A 14,419-nucleotide genomic window follows, 5' to 3' on the forward strand; every position below is an offset into this window, starting at 1 on the left:
GACATTTATATTTAAAGTGGTTTTCTTGCTGACAGCATAGGAGAGTTGTGTTTTTCGGTCCACTCTGACACTCTTGTGAATTTCATTTGCTAATATTTTCTGTAGGGTTTAAGTATCTATGGGCAAAAGTAGCCTCTTATCTTTCTTGTACTATCTTTGAATAGCTTTAGAATCTCAATTATATCAAGAACGTTGCCTTTTTTTTCACACTCTGGAAGAATTTGTATAAGATTGAAATAGTGTACTAACACATATATATGGAATTTAGAAAGATGGAAATGATAACCCTGTATACGAGACAGCAAAAGAGACACAGATGTATAGATCAGTCTTTGGGACTCTGTGGGAGAGGGTGAGGGTGGGATGATTTGGGAGAATGGCATTGAAACACGTATGTTGTCATATGTGAAATGAATCACTAGTTCAGGGTCAATGCATGTTATAGGATGCTCGGGGCTGGCATGCGGGGATGACTCAGAGGGAGGATAAAGGGAGGAGGGAGGTGGGAGGAGGGTTCAGGAGGGGGAACTTATGTAAACCCGGGGCAAATTCATGTCAATGTATGGCAAAACCAACCAATATAATATTGTAAAATAATTTGCCTCCAATAAAAAATAAATTAATTACAAAAAAAAAAAAGATTGGAATAGTGTTATTTCTTTAAAGTCTGGTAGATTATATGTCTTGACTCAGGTGTATATGTATACGTGTTTGTGTGCATTGTGTATTAAGATTTTTATTTATCAATTCAATTATTTTTTAAAATAGGACTATCCAGGCTTCCTATTTCTTGAATTAGTTTTAAGTTAAAATTTTGTCAATTATTTCATTGTGTGTATTTCCTAATTAAATGGCATAAGATTGTTCATAATTTTAAAAAATCTTTGAAAATTTCTAACGTGTTTGTTTACCTCCTTTATTCTTTTTCTTGATCCATCTTGCCAGAGGTTGTCACTTTTAATAGTGTTTTTAAATATCCAACTTTTGGCTTTTAAAAAATCCTTTTGATTGTACCTTTGGTTTTTAGTTTCTTTTTTCTTTATCATTTTCTTCCTTTTACTTTCTATAGACTTATCTCATTGTGTTTTCTTAACTTCTTTAGCTGGATGCCTGTCTCATCAACTTTTACCCTCTCTTACTTTCTAATAAACAATTGAAAGTATATATTCCCCTCTAAGAATTGCTTTAACTTTACACACAGATATTTTTAATACTATATTTAATGTCTTTTTGATGGACAAGCATCAATTTTTTTTTCTTTTAAATTCCCAAAACAAGGTCTAGCCAAGTTTATTGTTTAGTGGACTTTTTCTTTTTTTTAAGAGATGAAAAGTGAGATTCAAAGTGTATACTACAGGTTCAGTTCAGTTCAGTTCAGTCGCTCAATCATGTCCGACTCTTTGCGACCCCATGAATCACAGCACACCAGGCCTCCCTGTCCATCACCAACTTCCAGAGTTCACTCAAACTCATGTCCATCGAGTCGGTGATGCCATCCAGCCATCTCATTCTCTGTCATCCCTGTCTCCTCCCGCCCCCAATCCCTCCCAGCATCAGAGTCTTTTCCAGTGAGTCAACTCGTCGCATGAGGTGGCCAAAGTATTGGAGTTTCAGCTTCAACATCAGTCCTTCCAATGAACACTCTGTTATAACTGATACAATTGCTTGAAAAATTGATAATACAGAAATATGAATATAATACAAAAAGACAAGATTTTAAAACTATAACTATAATAAACTAAAACTATAACTATAATAAAGGTACATTGTTACACTAGTTCAGAACAGAATTCATAAGGCAGTCCAAACTGATGCTATTAATAGTTAAGGAAAGGGTCTGTTTTTAGGAAGCATGTCCAGACAGATACCAACACAAAGAAATGCCAACAGTAAGTACCTGTCCCCTCTTGTTAATAAATGAAGTGTCAAAGGTGAAATGACTAGGTTAACAACCTAAGCTTTCTCCAGGGATTTGTAGTACTGCATCAGCACAGTCCAGGCCTTAGGAGCCATGAAACCTTCAAGAGATTTCTGGCCTTCTCGGGTAAAGTTTTTGCATTTGTGTTTTTAAGACTAAATTCAAAGTCTTCATGGTGCTCAGTGTCACAGTAGTCCATCTGCCTCTCTTTCTTGTTATAAGCTGCAACCTGAAAGGGAACTATTTCCACGGTGATCGGACCAGGGGCCATAGTCAACATTTGGGTGCCATGAGCCTGCTCATAAAGATCCTTCCCTGTTTCTGGATGGGGCATGCCAGCAGGGTCTTGTCCAACAATTTAAAGTTGGCTCCCACAATCATCTGTGCTCTACAATGCCACTGGACCTCAGTTGGTTCAGCATAAATCATGGGACATGGGAAGATGGCCACCTCTGTGGTCTCAAGATTCAGGACTTCTTCCTCCAGCGCTGTAGCATGCTTCTTCATCCACCACATCAGAGGGACATCATCATCCCTTGTCCGGCCACCAAGAGGGTGAAGGAGAAGGACAGGACACCAGTAGCCCCTCTCTAGAAGTTTCTTATGGGTATCTTGCATTAATAGAGCATGGCTGTTGTGCACCAGATTGTGTAATTGAAATGCAAAGACAGCATCTGCATTCATATCTTTAAACTTCTGCCATAGCTCAGTAGGAGTAAAACGATACTGATCAAGACCATCATTCCAATAAATTCAGTCTAAGACTTGAGGATCTCCTTCAATCAGCCAGTTTCCTTGTTCCATAACCATCTTGATGTAAGGGTGGTTCTTGCATGTTTTTCCCTGTTTCCTGGCACAGCGCTCCTCCTTCCTGTGCTCAAAAAACTCTGGATTTCTGGATTTCGAAGAATAGCCACACAGAGGCCCTCATATATCAGAGCAAATGCCGTGCAGCCATCCAGTCCCTCTTTATTTTCTTGACTAGCCATCAGGACTCTAGGTACTGACAGGTTAATGGCAGCCTCATCCAGAAGATAATCGAAATGAAGGTACTGCAAGTACTCCTTTTTGCTCATAAAGCCATTCAGTGGGGTTGCCCAGTCTTCTGCCAAAACCTGCACGCGCTACGTATCCACTTTATTAATTTTCAGTGCCAGTAAGGTTTCTGTATCTTTTTTTGTCAAATAAAGTTTCTTTTCTGGCACATACAGTTCTTTCACTTCATAAGAGGCATCCACAATATCCTATTTCTGTAGAAGCTCCACAACCTGCTAAACATAGTCATTTACATCACAGAAAACTGTTTTCAGCACCAATTCAGGGGCCTCTGGTTTTTCATATCAGAAAATATCAGAATCAATCCCAATGAAACCTTTAATTTCTCCAGCCAGTGCTTTTTGGTACAGTCCCTTGACATCCCTCTGTTCAAAAGCATGCAGGGGAGCATCAACAAACACTTCAAAGAAAAATAAACTTGCACCAGTGTGAATGTGCCTTACATTGTTGCATTTCTCAGTATTGTTGTTGTTCATTTGCTAAGTCATATCTGACTCTTTGCGACCCCGTGGACCAGCACACCAGGCTTCCCTGTCCTTCACCATCTTCGGGAGCCTGCTCAAACTCATATCCATTGAGTCAGTGATGCCATCCAACCGTCTTATCCTCTGTTGTCCCCTTCTCCTCCTGCCTTCAATCTTTCCCAGCATCAGGGTCTTTTCCAATGAGTCACTTCTTCAAATCAGATGGCCAAAGTATTGCAACTTCAGCCTCAGCATCAGTCCTTCCAATGAATATTCAGGACTGCTTTCCTTTAGGATTGACTGGTTTGATCTTGCTGTCCAAGGGACTCTCAAGAGTCTTCTCCAACACCACAGTTCAAAAGCATCAGTTCTTTGATGCTCAGCCTTCTTTACGTTCCGACTCTCACATTCATACACGACTTCTGGAAAAACCACAGCTTTGACTATATGGACCTTTGTCAGGAAAAGTGATGTCTCTGCTTTTTAATACACTGTCTAAATTTCTTAGCTTTTCTTCCAAGAAGCAAGCGTCTTTTAATTTCATGGCTGCAGTCACCATCTGCAGTGATTTTGGAGACCAAGAAAATAAAGCCTGTCACTGTTTCCACTGTTTCCCCATCTATTTGCCATGAAGTCATGGGATCAGATGCCATGATCTTAGTTTTCTGAATGTTGAGTTTTAAGCCAGCTTTTTCACTGTCCTCTTTCACCTTCATTAAGAGGCTCTTTAGTTTCTCTCTGCTTTCTGCCATAGGGGTGGTGTCATCTCCACATCTAAGTTTATTGATATTTCTCCCAGCAGTCTTGATTCTAGCTTGTGCTTCATCCACCCTGGCATTTTGCATGATATACTCTGCATATAAGTTGAATAAGCAGGGTGACAGTATACAGCCTTTACATACTCCTTTCCCAATTTGGAACCAGTCCATTGTTCCATGCCAGGCCTAACTGTTGCTTCATGACTTGTATACAGGTTTCTTAGGAGGGAGGTAAGGTGATCTGGTATTCCCATTTCTTGAAGAATTTTCCACAGTTTGTTGTGATCCACACAGTCAAAGGCTTTAGTGTAGTCAATGAAGCAAAAGTATAAGGTGGTGTAAAATTTGTGATGCACACTAAGCCAGCATCTGCCATGCATCGAACATTCTCTTCTCTGTCTTCAGGACTAAAGCCAAGATTTTTATTGAAACCTTGATGAATGTTGTCACCATCCAAAGTGTAGCATGAAATAATATGGCAAACCAAGTACTCCTCTAAAGCCATGATTACTGTGGTCTTTCCTGTTCCAGATAAGCCTGTTAGCCATACTGTGTAACCACAAAAGCCACCCATGGTCCCCACCACTTGATCCCCCTTGTTCCTGGTGACATGGTGAGCTTGATAGGTGATATCAGTTGCTCTCTGCATCCCCCAGTTCTGTGTGTTATTGCTCAGTTTAACTTTCTTGCACAGGCTACTGAGGACCTTCATGGCTGCACAGTGTGTGGGTTCAGGGTTCTCCTCCTATTTTTTCCTTTTTTTTTGGCTGCAACAGATCTTAGTTTTGACACGCGGGTGTCTCTCTAGTTATGGCTTTTGGACTTAGTTGCCCCACACCACAGCATGTGGGATCTTAGTTCCCCAACCAAAGATCAAACCCACATTCCCTGCATTGCAAGGTAGATTTTAACCACTGAACCACCAGGGAAATCCCTTCAATACCATTCTCTGGACCACAGTTGGGATTTCTGGTATAGATTGATTTATGGCAAGTAAATGAAATTTTTTGAGTACTTACTAAGTATAAGCCACTATGGTAATCACCCTAAGATATGAAAATCTACAGGAAAGTAAATCTGTTGTGTATTTCTGTTGTGACTCATTTCCTTGAAGTTCTGCAGTCCTAATATTTTCCTTTGTTATAAGGATGTGAAGTCAATAGGAATAAGACAATGTCAATAGTAAGCAAGGAAGCAAAGTGACCCAAACCTATGAAACAATGAAGAGAAACAGTCTCAGCCCCCGATATATACTTAAATACCAAGGATTATTATTCTTGCCTGGGAAATCCCATGGACAGTGGAGTCTGGTGGGCTATAGTCCATAAGGTCACAAAAGAGCTGGACACAATTGAGCGACTAAACAACAAAAACAACTAAGGATTATATTGGGGTAAATGGCAGTTTTTAAAAAATGTGCTTCTTATTTGTTCTCTACTGTATCCTGAAAGAGAAACTAAAAACTATAGTTTATTAGTAAAATGAAAAGGGAAAGTTCTTTGGCCAGAAGTTTCCTCAGTTCTTTGAACCATATGGTTTGGAAGCTTCTGAAGGGCAGCTTTTCAACTCCAAATCTATAATTTGTTCTAATCTTCCATGAACATGCACCTTGCCACCATTCATTTTCTTCTGTCCCATAATTTCAAGATCTATATTTGGGTGGATATTGGATAGGTAACTAGGAACCTTTCTGTTATTGTTTCAATGACCAGGAAGTCATTAAAGTGCTGCACTCAATATGCCAGCAAATTTGGAAAACTTAGTAGTGGCCGCAGGACTGGAAAATGTCAGTTTTCATTCCAGTCCCAAAGAAAGGCAGTTGCCAAAGAATGTTCAAACTACCGCACAACTGCACTCATCTCACATGCTAGCAAAAGAAAGAAAAGAAAGTGAAGTTGCTCAGTTGTGTCCAACTGTTTGCGACCCCATGGACTGTAGCCTACCAGGTTCCTCTGTCCATGGGATTTTCCTGGCAAGAATACTGGAGTGTGTTGCCATTTCCTTCTCCAGGGGATCTTCCCGACCCAGGGATTGAACTGGGTCTCCTGCATTGTAGGCAGACGCTTTACCATCTGAGCCACCAGGGAAGCTCAATAATGTTCAAAATTCTCCAAGCAAGGTTTCAATAGTACGTGAACCGAGAACTTCCAGATGTTCATGCTGGATTTAGAAAAGGCAGAGGAATCAGAGATGAAATTGCCAACATCTGTTGGATCATCGAAAAAACAAGAGAATTCCAGAAAAATATCTATTTCTGCTTCATTGACAACACTAAAGCCTTTGACTGTGTGGATCACAACAAACTGTGGAAAATTCTTCAAGAAATGGGAATACCAGATCATCTTACCTGCCTACTGAGAAATCTGTATGCAGGTCAAGAAGCAACAGTTAGAACCAAATATAGAACAATGGACTGGTTCCAAATTGGGAAAGGAGTACATCAAAGCTGTATATTGTCACCTTATTTATTTAACTTACATGCAGAGTAAATTATGTGAAATGCTGGGCTGGATGAAGCACAAGCTGGAATCAAGACTGCTGGGAGAAGTATCAATAATCTCAAATGTGCAGATGACACCACCCTTATGGCAGAAAGCAGAGAGAGACTAAAGAGCCTCTTGATGATGGTGTAAGAGGAGCGTGAAAAAGCCGGCTTAAAACTCAACATTCAAAAAACTAAGATCATGGCATCTGGTCCCATCACTTCATGGCAAATAGATGGGGAAACGATGGAAACAGTGACAGACTTTATTTTCTTGGTCTCCAAAATCACTGCAGATGGTGATTGCAGCCATGAGATTAAAAGACGTTTGCTCCTTGGGAAAAAAGCTATGACCAACCTAGACAGCGTATTTTAAAAAGCAAATACATTACTTTACCAATAAAAGTCTATATAGTCAAAGCTATGGTTTTTCAAGTAGTCATGTATGAATGTGAGATTTGGACCATAAAGAAAGCTGAGCGCTGAAGAATTAATGCTTTTGAACTGTGGTGTTGGAGAAGACTCTTGAGAGTCCCTTGGACAGCAAGGAGATCAAACCAGTCCATCCTAAAGGAAATCAATCCTGTGAATATTCATTGGAAGGACTGATGCTGAAGCTGAAACACCAATACTTTGCCCACCTGATTCGAAGAAGTGACTCATTGGAAAAGACCCTGATGCCGGGAAAGATTGAAGGCAGGAGGAGAAGGGGACGACGGAGAATAAGATGGCATCACCAACTTGATGGATATGAGTTTGAGCATGCTCCAGAAGTTGGTGAAGGACAGGGAAACCTGGTGTCCTACAGTCCATGGGGTTGCAAAGAGTCAGAAATGACTGAGTGACTGAACTGACCAAGAAGAATGAAGGAAGATTATATTTATTTATATACCATGCATGTTTTAAACTTTAATAAAAATTTTATGTATTTAAAGTATGCAACATGATGATTTGATATACGTATGCATAATGAAATGATTACTGTAGTTGATCTAATTAACATATTACCTTGTTACATAATTATTGTTTTTCTGTGTGTGGTGAGAGCACCTGGGATCTATTTTCTCAGTAAATTTCTGTATTCAATACTGTATTTTTAAATACAGTTATCATATGGTATATTACATCCTCTTAGTCATCTTACATATCTGCAACTTTGTAACTTTTGACCAAACTCTTCATTTCCCCCACCTGACACTGTCTCGGTTCAGTTCAGTTCAGTCGCTCTGTCGTGTCCGACTCTCCGCGACCCCATGAATCACGGCACGCCAGGCCTCCCTGTCCATCACCAACTCCCGAAGTTCACTCAAACTCATGTCCACAGAGTCGGTGATGCCATCCAGCCATCTCGTTCTCTGTCGTCTCCTTCTCCTCCCGCCCCCAACCTTTCCCAGCATCAGTCTTTTCCAGTGAGTCAACTCGCCGCATGAGGTGGCCAAAGTATTGCAGTTTCAGCCTCAGCATCAGTCCTTCCAATGAACACCCAGGATTGATCTCCTTTAGAATGGACTGATTGGATCTCCTTGCAGTCCAAGGGCCTCTCAAGGTCTTCTCCAACACCACAGTTCAAAAGCATCAATTCTTTGGCGATCAGCTTTCTTCACAGTCCAACTCTCACATCCATACATGACCACGGGAAAAACCATAGCCTTGACTAGACGGACCTTGGTTGGCAAAGTAATGCCTCTGCTTTTTAATATGCTATCTAGGTTGGTCATAACTTTCCTTCCAAGGAGCAAGCGTCTTTTAATTTCATGGCTGCAGTCAGCATCTGCAGTGATTTTGGAGCCCAAAAAAATAAAGTCTGACACTGTTTCTACTGTTTTTCCATCTATTTCCCATGAAGTGATGGGACCAGATGCCATGATCTTTGTTTTCTGAATGTTGAGCTTCAAGCCAACCTTTTCACTCTCCTCTTTCACTTTCATCAAGAGGCTTTTGAGTTCCTCTTCACTTTCTGCCATAAGGGTAGTGTCATCTGCATATCTGAGGTTATTGATATTTCTCCCAGCAATCTTGATTCCAGCTTGTGCTTCTTCCAGCCCAGCGTTCCTCATGATGTACTCTGCATATAAATTAAATAAGCAAGGTGAAAATATACAACCTTGACGTACTCCTTTTCCTATTTGGAACCAGTCTGTTGTTCCATGTACAGTTCTGACTGTTGCTTCCTTCCTGACAGGTTTCTCAAGAGGCAGGTCAGGTGGTCTGGGATTCCCATCTCTTTCAGAATGTTCCACAGTTTATTGTGATCCACACAGTCAGAGGCTTTGGCATAGTCAATGAAGCAGAAATAGGTGTTTTTCTGAAACTCTCTTGCTTTCTCCATGATCCAGCGGATGTTGGCAATTTGATCTCTGGTGCCTCTGCCTTTTCTAAAACCTGCTTGAACATCTGGGAGTTCACGGTTCACATATTGCTGAAGCCTGGCTTGGAGAATTTTGAGCATGACTTCACTAGCGTGGGAGATGAGTGCAATTGTGCCATAGTTTGAGCATTCTTTGGCATTGCCTTTCTTTGGGATTGGAATGAAGACTGACCTTTTCCAGTCCTGTGGCCACTGCTGAGTTTTCCAAATTTGCTGGCATATTGAGTGCAGCACTTTCACAGCATCATCTTTCAGGATTTGAAATAGCTCAACTGGAATTCCATCACCTCCACTAGCTTTGTTCGTAGTGATGCTTTCTAAGGCCCACTTGACTTCACATTCCAAGATGTCTGGCTGTAGGTCAGTGATCACGTTATCGTGACTATCTTGGTCGTGAAGATCTTTTTTGTACAGTTCTTCTGTGTATTCTTGCCACCTCTTCTTAATATCTTCTGCTTCTGTTAGGTCCATACCATTTCTGTTGTTTATCGAGCCCATCTTTGCATGAAATGTTCCCTTGGAATCTCTAATTTTCTTGAAGAGATCTCTTGTTTTTCCTATTTTGTTATTTTCCTCTATTTCTTTGCATTGATCGCTGAGGAAGGCTTTCTTATCTCTCCTTGCTATTCTTTGGAACTCTGCGTTCAGATGCTTATATCTTTCCTTTTCTCCTTTGCTTTTCGCTTCTCTTCTTTTCACAGCTATTTGTAAGGCCTCCTCAGACAGCCATTTTGCTTTTTAGCATTTCTTTTCCATGGGGATGGTCTTGGTCCCTGTCTCCTGTACAATGTCACGAACCTCCGTCCAGAGTTCATCAGGCACTCTATCAGATCTAGACCCTTAAATCTATTTCTCACTTCCACTGTATAATCATAAGGGATTTGATTTAGGTCATATCTGAATGGTCTAATGGTTTTCCCTACTTTCTTCAATTTAAGTCTGAATTTGGCAATAAGGAGTTCATGATCTGAGCCACAGTCAGCTCCTGGTCTTGTTTTTGCTGACTGTATACAGTTTCTTCTTCTTTGTCTGCAAAGAATATAATCAATCTGATTTCGATGTTGACCATCTGGTGATGTCCATGTGTACAGTCTTCTCTTGTGTTGTTGGAAGAGGTGTTTGCTATGACCAGTGCGTTCTCTTGACAAATCTCTATTAGCCTTTGCCCTGCTTCATTCCGTGCTCCAAGGCCAAATTTGCCTGTTACTCCAGGTGTTTCTTGACTTCCTACTTTTGCATTCCAGTCCCCTATAATGAAAAGGACATCTTTTTTGGGTGTTAGTTCTAAAAGGTCTTGTAGGTCTTCATAGAACCGTTCAGCTTCTTCAACGTTACTGATTGGGGCATAGGCCTGGATTACTGTAATATTGAATTTTTTGCCTTGGAAACAAACAGAAATCATTCTGTCGTTTTTAAGATTGCATCCAAGTACTGCATTTCGGACTCTTTTGTTGACCATGATGGCTACTCCATTGCTTCTAAGGGATTCCTGCCCACAGTAGTAGATATAATGGTCATCTGAGTTAAATTCACCCATTCCACTGCTTTTATGTATCTGACATTTTTAGATTTCACATATCATTGAGATCATGCAGAGTTTTTTCTTGTGTGTCTGGCTTATTTTGCTTAGTATAATATCCTCTGGGTTCATTCATACCATTGCAGATGGCAGGTGTATTGGGTATATTTACATTAGGTCAAACTGCATGAGATAGTTAACCATTTTTAACCTACAAAGATACCAATTTCATATGGCTCAATTGTGAATATTTAGAGCTTGAGTGGAAGCAAATCTATGGTGGTGTCATGGAAACGCTCTTTTCTGCTAAGAGAAAAAAATTGGAGAAAGTTAAAGAACCACGATAAGTAATTGTGTCACAGTTGGTAAACCTTAAAATTCAAGGCTACTAGTGAGTGTTGAACTTGTGATTAACTATTAGGATCTGATCAGGAAATAAGACTTTTTTTTGGACTTTGAGTCTAAAGCAAGGAACTAGTGGTGTTTCAGTTGCTCAGCACACTGGCTTTGTTTTCTTTTAAACGACTTGGGGGGAAATGACTGATATGGGGAGTTGGGAGGGAGAGCAGAAAGAGTCAATATCACAAAGAACTAAGTACAATTCACTCATTCACTGTCAGGCAGTTTTAACTGTCAAATGAAGAACATTTGCATAACTTCAAACTCTGATGTTACAGAGTGCACTCTTATTCTGTCGTCACTGCCGTCTGTCCCCTAGAATAGTTTATTTGCTGAGTTGCAGTCGTTCCAGGATCTGATGTTTTTTTGCTCTCCCCTTGTGTGTGTACTGTGCTGACTCACATTCTTGGAAATTACGAATCTGATTTTTGCTATAACGAATAAATGATATCCCTGTCCTCCTTTTGCTCTTCCCAGGTGGTGCTAGTGGTAAAGAACCCGCCTTTCAATGTAGGAGACAGTAAGAGACGTGGGTTTGATCCCTGGATCAGGAAGATCCACTGGAGGAGGAAATAGTAACCCACTCCAGTAGTCTTGCCTGAAGAATCCCCATGGACAGAGGAGCCTGGCGGGCTATAGTCCATAGGGTCGCAAAGAGTCCAACATGATTGAAGTGACTTAGCACACATCCTCCTTTTATATAATACTTAAATCTATTTCTTAACTCTGAAAATCAGGATCCAGAATTTTACAAGTTGGTCAGTGAAGAAGGGTATACTCAGATAATTTGAAAACAAGGTCAGAAAGTAGGAGTCAGTGAGATAGATGATGGTAGTTACCAACATAAAATACACAAAACTGGCCATTGGTGGAAACAAAGCAGCCTAAGAACTTGGTTTCTAATGTGTGTTAGCAGATAGACATATGCCTTGACAAATTAGTATTAGTGCCTACCTCAGTATAAAATTACTGTGAGGATTAGCGATAATCTATGTACAGGGCTGCAAGATGTAGCAGATAAAAATTGCCCAGTGAAATTTCAATTTCAGAAAAGCAGCCAGTACTTTTCCATATAGGTATGTTCCAAATATTGTATGGGATATATGCATTCAAATTTAACTGGTGGCTTGTATTTTGTCTGCCAACCCTCCCTGTGTAAATATGCTCATTACAGTGCCTGCAGCAAATACATCAAAGCAATTTTCCATGTTTCCATCAAGGATATTGTCAAAGTAGGATGCATCTCACAAGTCTCATCCAACAGGTTGAATTGTCACTAATAATGAGATAACGTACGACTACCTGTTTACCTCTATCCCCTCCCAGTCTGTCAGCTCCCAGAGGGTGATAACCATATTTTGTTCCCTGTTCTTACCCCTACCATATAATATCTAGCCTAGTGTTCTGCTTGTAGCAGGGACAGGATAAATGTGTATTTGTAGAGAGAAATTCCTGCAAGAGCCAGGTTAAGAGGTTGGCCATGTGTTCAGCACTGGCTGGCTGGTCAATACAAATCTTCCCATTCAGTTAGTGAGAGGAACTAGGGGTATCAGGGTCTGTTGAGATCTTCCAGTTCGCTTTACCTTGATTTTCTTTATCCCCAACAACTGATATGCTGAGGCTGACTCTCAGCTAGACTTTCCCCTTGGGAAGTGTCTATGCCAGTCCACTCATGCAAGTATTCCGCTCTTGGCTATAACATTTCTCAAGGCAAATGGATGAACAGAAAACACCAAAGCTCTATAGAATGGTTATGAAGATTCTAAAGCAGATATCTTGGCTTTACCTCAGCAGCTGTTTCCCCTGTCTTTCCCCACCTCCTCCTCCTCTCTCTCTCTCCCTCTCTCTGCCTTCCCCCTTTCTGTTTAAGGAAAAGGGATGGGCTAGGTGTTTCCAACTTATGCACACATGAGTTCCGTTTTCTCAGAGAACTCAGGAAGGAGATTTAAGCATTTTCTCTCCTTCAGTTCAGTTCAGTTCAGTCGCTCAGTCGTGTCCGACTCTTTGCGACCACATGAATCACAGCACGCCAGGCCTCCCTGTCCATCACCAACTCCCGGAGTTCACTCAAACTCATGTCCATCGAGTCAGTGATGCCATCCAGCCATCTCATTCTCTGTTGTCCCCTTCTCCTCCTGCCCCCAATCCCTTCCAGCATCAGAGTCTTTTCCAGTGAGTCAACTCGTCGCATGAGGTGGCCAAAGTATTAGAGTTTCAGCTTTAGCATCAGTCCTTCCAATGAACACCCAGGATTGATCTCCTTTAGAATGGACTGGTTGGATCTCCTTGCAGTCCAAGGGACTCTCAAGAGTCTTCTTCAGCACCACAGTTCAAAAGCATCAATTCTTCGGCGCTCAGCTTTCTTCACAGTCCAACTCTCACATCCATACGTGACCATGGGAAAAACCATAGCCTTGACTCTTCGGACCTTTGTTGGCAAAGTAATGTCTCTGCTTTTTAATACACTATCTAGGTTGGTCATAACTTTCCTTCCAAGGAGTAAGCATCTTTTAATTTCCTGGCTGCAATCAGCATCCGCAGTGATATTGGAGCCCCAAAAAATAAAGTCTGACACTGTTTCCACTGTTTCCCCATCTATTTCCCATGAAGTGATGGGACCAGAAGCCATGATCTTTGTTTTCTGAATGTTGAGCTTCAAGCCAACCTTTTCACTCTCCTCTTGTGTTGATCACAATAAACTGTGGAAAATTCTGAAAGAGATGGGAATACCAGACCACCTGACCTTCCTCTTGAGGAACCTGTATGCAGTTCAGGAAGCAACAGTCAGAACTGTACATGGAACAACAAACTGGTTCCAAATAGGAAAAGGAGTATTTCTCTCCTTGGAGCTGAGGAATTACAAAGTGCTTTTTTTTTCTCTTGTAAACAAGTGGGAATTAGATAACAGGCTTAATAAACATGATTATAAACTCAGCTAGCCTTACAAGCCTCACTTTTTTAAGGCTCAAAACCCTAAGTGAAAGAAGCTAAATGATTTACCCCTGACCCAGGTGGCTACCTGAGACAGCTCCAACTTGAAGAACAGAAAGGGCCTGAGGATGCAGTGCTTTGCATCAGTGAGGCCTTTTCTCATTCTTCTTAAAGATTTAGAACATAGGATTTCCCCCAGTGACCTTAGGTGTTTTCAGTATGGTCATTTGACTCATAGGTTGGAATGAACCTACCTTTTGTAATTCACACCTCTGGAATCCCTGTGGATGCATAAGCCTGTGCCTGACCTTTCACCCTGGAAAGGGGTTGAGGGGTGCTTCCATCTGATGTCCCTGCAAATGGTTTGCTGTGCAAAGACAGCCGAGCCCCAGAGCTTTACATCCCCAGAGCTCTGAGCTAACAGTCTTCCATTATCTAGTCCCTATTGCTGGCGTTACAGGAGAAGAAGATAACAGAAAAGTTAAGAAAGTTCTCCAGTTTGTCAGTGGCTGAGTTTTGGGGGT

At 41.1% G+C, this 14,419-nt stretch overlaps 1 pseudogene; it reads right to left on the reverse strand.

Annotated features, from left to right (window-relative positions):
* Window positions 1–1,953: 1,953 nt before the first annotated feature.
* LOC129561091 (bifunctional 3'-phosphoadenosine 5'-phosphosulfate synthase 1-like) lies at window positions 1,954–4,908 on the reverse strand (annotated as a pseudogene).
* Window positions 4,909–14,419: the final 9,511 nt, after the last annotated feature.

This window comes from Moschus berezovskii, chromosome 10, assembly GCF_049115385.1.
Source record: "Moschus berezovskii isolate FMDL1 chromosome 10, NW_MosBer_1.0, whole genome shotgun sequence".
NCBI lineage: Eukaryota > Metazoa > Chordata > Mammalia > Artiodactyla > Moschidae > Moschus > Moschus berezovskii.